We start from the raw sequence: 4,636 nt of genomic DNA, 5'->3' as shown, positions 1-4,636 counted from the left end.
AAAAAAAAAAAAAAAAAAGCAGGGTTGGGTGGGTTTCATAGCTGGAACCTAGGAATCACTACGCCTAACTGAAATGAGGTCAGTTTCCAGCTTATGTCTCAGTCTATTGAGCTCCCTGTCTCCTTGTTATCTTGGGTTTGGGAGGATGAGGAAGAGTAGACATTAACACAGCAAACATCCATCCAGGGCAATGGGAGGAGAGGACTGGGTGGCTGGGGGGGGGGCGGGGGGGGGGCGGGAGGGCGGTGAGCCCAGGTTGAGGTAGGTAGGTATCTGTGTGTCTGTTGTAAGAAGATGTGTGGGGCCTCCTGGGGCAGCTCGCTGCCAGGAGCTGCTTTTAGAAACCTGAAGAGCTGAGGTAGGGACAGAGGGTGGCAGGGCAGCAGTGTGCGGTCATCTGTGTGTGTGTGTGTGTGTGTGTGTGTGTGTGTGTGTGTGTGTGTGTAGCAAGGGTTCCTGGCTAGTTCTGTGCTGGGTGTTCATGCACACGGTACAGGCATTGGCTCAAGCATGATTGTACTTGTTACTGCCATATGAATTGAGACATTCTATTGCCCTCCAATAAATGTGTCTACAGGAGTCGGTACCTGTGCAAATCCACAAGGGTCTTCGTTGGGGAGTGGAAAGTAAGTCCAAGGGCATTTGGAGGTTTAAGTCTATATTAATTTGGTAACAGTTGTCATTCCCAGACTACTTGCGGGCCTAGCAATAAGACTGTAGCATTTACTAGGTTACGTGTGATTTAAAAAAGAAAAAAAAAATCCAGAACTCGGAAATAAATAGTGCTTGTTTCTAAAAGTGTGTGACAGGGGTTGTGGGTGAGTTTCTCCTGCCTCCAGACATCAGTTTAAGAAGCCGGAGGCCAAGCCTGCCCACCCAGGAGAGCCAGCTCGAAGCACAGAGGCAGCAAGCAAAGGGGGAGATGTCTGCCGGCATCACCCCCACCCACCCACCCCCAGGCCCCCCACATCAGGGCAGGCTAAACATGCAGAGGCTCCTGTCTCCAGGGTGGAGAGAGGCGCCCTCGTTAAAACTCAGATAAACAGTTTATCAGGAGATGAATGAGCCACCGGGCTCCAGAGACGGCTCCCCTTCACCAGTGTGGAGCCAGATGAGGAGGGGGCCCCGCTGACTGAGGGAGCCAAGGGGCTGTCGGGCTGGAGGGAGCCAGTCAATGTTCCTCTCCTCCTTTGGTCTTAAACATGTTCTCTATTTTGGGAAGCGTGTCCCAAACGCATTTGCCCTCCGCCTTCTCAGCCCAGCCCAGGTTTCAAAGTTTTCTTCCTCCTTCCCCCTCTCTTCCTTCTCTCTTACTTTCTCCTGGTTTGCAACCTAACTTCTCTAACTAGACTCCCATCTGCCATTGAACATACAGGACTATAATGTCCTGCGACATTAAGCTGGGTCTCTCGACCTTCCCTGGGTGCAGGGGGTCAGTGATGTGGCCAGGCCTGCCCCAGCTCCTCGGAAACCACAGGGACACACCACTCCATCGGCTTGGACGGAAAGGGATGGCTTGTGCTATTCCTACCTTCATTTCCTCCAGTCCATCAAGAGAAGAAAATGACAGTCATCTGAGCCCTTTAACTCTCTCTCTTTTTAAACTTGTCAGATGTTACCCTTAGTGGGGCAGCATCCAAAAGCGGAGATTGTCCTATGCCTAGGATGGTGCCAGCCATAAAAGACGGCTCTTCTCGTGCCTTCTCCTTATGGCATCTCGCAGTCCTCTGACTTTTTGGTATCAAAGAGTCCCAGAGAGAAGTAAAGAGATTCACTGAAGGTCACACAGCAGATTTTCAGACATCCTATGTCCCCCTGAGCGGGGTGTTCCATACCCTCCTCAGGCCTTCTCTTTCAAGACCAAATGGAAATTTTTAAAAAATATATATTCATAGAATCCCTCTAGGCTCCTCTTGCTGGGACATGGACCTGTCCAAGCAATTGTGCGAAAGAATCTTTCAGTTCTGTGCCAGGAATATTTTGTGGGACATACACCTGCCACGGGGACTGCCAAGGCTGACCCACATTGCAACTGATGGCCGAACTTCCTATAAAAGCTAAGTAAGGTCTGCAACCCCTGGGCACACATACCACCTATGGAACACCCCCAAGAACTTCTACTGACTTTACTCCTGAAGGTTGACAGTTACGAAGGGACCGCTCAGCCATACACACTCAGAGCCTAGGTGTTGGCATTGACTTCCATCGGCCCTCCCACCCCTTCAGCCCTCTCTTGCTCCAACTAGAGATAGCTGGCCAACTGAGGGCAGCAGGGCTCTCCAAACAAAATACCACTCGGCGTATGCCCAACGCTAAGCGCCATGCTTGATGAGAGATCCTTTGCCCTCTTTAGATGATGCCATTCCATCAGGTATGCAGTATCCTCCCTTCACAGATGAGAAAGAAGCTGGCTGGTGTAAAGGTCACACTGCTGATGAGTGGCAGGGCCGGGATTCCAACCTCACTGTACTCAGTGCAGAAGTTATCTTTGTGTTAAACCCGCAGAGATGTAGCTCTTCCTCCACTCGGCATGCCCCAAGGTCCTTTGGCTGTCCCTCATCTGGTATGCTTCTTTTTTTTTTCCAAACTCACATCCTATGTCTGAAGCATCCTCCTCTCCCTCATCAGATGGATACACCACTACCTTACGTCAAGATTGGCTAAATTTCCACTCTATCCTTAAGATATTGCTCAGACTAGTCTCTCGGAGAAATAACCCAGAGTTCCTTGGTATATGAATATATGAGGCTGTCCCACCCCCCATTGTAGAGCGGAGTGGGGCTGTAGCGTCCCCAAGTGGGGCATTTCCCAACTTGGGATTGTGGTTTGAGAACCCAACAGTGCCTATGATAATTGCTCTAATACTCTTTTAGTTTGTCACAGTGTATCCTAAAATTCCAGACAACACTCAAAGACCAGCAGAAAGTGTTACATTTATCAAAAGGGAGCACAGGTTAAGGAAACCAGTTTTGACAATTTTATAGTGATCTACAGATCGTTCCAAAGTCCTTTAAGTACTTTCTTCCTATGCTTGTCATCTCTCCCCTCTGGGGACTGCAGAAGCCTTAGCTGCAGGGTGGAGTCAGCTCTGCACTGTCTCACACTCGTGTTTCCTTCTGATCTCCATAAATAAGTCACCGAGCTGTCATCAAGTATGTCTGGGTTCCCATTCTTCCTTTGCTGTACAGTTGGATCTATCCAGCCTACATAAAGGGCTCTGTTGGCTTTTACACAAAAACAGGTGATCAGGGGCTGGAGAGATAGATGGCTGAATGGTTAGAAGCTTTAGCCACTCTTCCAGAGGACCTGGGTTCAACTCCAGAACCCACCTGATGGCTCACAACCGTCTGTGCCTCATGTTCCAGGGGCACATGGCCTCTATAGGCACATGTGGTGAATAGATATGCATGCAGGTAAAACTCTCATACACATACAATAAAATAATAATAAATGTAAAACCATAGGTGATTTGACATTTTAAAAAAACCCTCGGGTGATATGAAGGAGAAAAGAAAAGAAAAAAATCGCACAGTAAGTGAGCAATAGCAGGAACTTAACCCTGTCTCAGCAGAGCTGGGCTGGAGGTTATCTTCCCAATTCTTTACCAGAACAAAAAAAAAAATATTTTCTTAGTTGATTCTCAGCAGTGACAAAATTGCTCTGGAACGCTTAATCTTCATGATTCATACCAAACTAATACCAAACCACCATAAAACATATCAAAAAGTAAAGCCTTGGAGACCGTCTCATATTATGTGCAAGCCAGACTACTTTTTTTAATTTCTGAAATTAGATTTATTGATTTTATTTTATGTGCGAGGCTTTTGCCTGCATACGAGTCTGTGTAACACTTGCATGCGTGGTGCCCACAGAGGTCAGAAACGGCCATCAGATGTCCTAGCACTGGAGTTAAGGATGGCTGGGAGCTACCATGCTGGGGAGAGAACCCTGGTCCTCTGTGAAACAGTCGGTGACCTTCACCTCTGAGTCACCTCTCTAACCCTAAGACCTAGACCAATTTTTAAAAACCAATGATTGTTCCTAAATAATATTTGTTCCTGAAAGTGTCCTAGAACTCACTGTGTAGCTCAGACTGGCCTCAAACTCATAATCCCCTCTCCCCAGCTTCCCATATGCTGGGACCACACTGACCCCAGTAGGTCACTTTTGTCTCCAGTGGTGATCAAAGCAAGACCTTGTAGACAGAACCCAGAGAGTCTAATTCTACTTGTCTAATTCATTACAGTTGTAGGAAGTGTTCACACCTGAAACTGGACATCCCTCTCTACGGGCTTGCAGAAAGATCATACAATGAAGTGCTGTTCCCATTAGGGGACGAGAAGGAAAACTAGACCTAGGGGTGTTTGAAGCTGCGACACTGGGACTGCCTAACTCCCACTCCTGGTGAATTCCATGACAATCACTCCAGATCTCTTTCCTCCACCCTCTTCCGGATGGAATCACATCACCATCATAAAGGACTGAGCTCTGGCCGGGCATGGTGGCGCACGCCTTTAATCCCAGCATTCGGGAGGCAGAGACAGGTGGATTTCTGAGTTCGAGGCCAGCCTGATCTATAGAGTGAGTTCCAGGATAGCCAGGGCTACACAGAGAAACCCTGTCTCGAAAAAAAAAA

The sequence above is a fragment of the Mus pahari genome, chromosome 14, assembly GCF_900095145.1.
Source record: "Mus pahari chromosome 14, PAHARI_EIJ_v1.1, whole genome shotgun sequence".
Taxonomy (NCBI): Eukaryota; Metazoa; Chordata; class Mammalia; order Rodentia; family Muridae; genus Mus; species Mus pahari.
Note: the sequence above shows the minus strand (reverse complement) of the source record.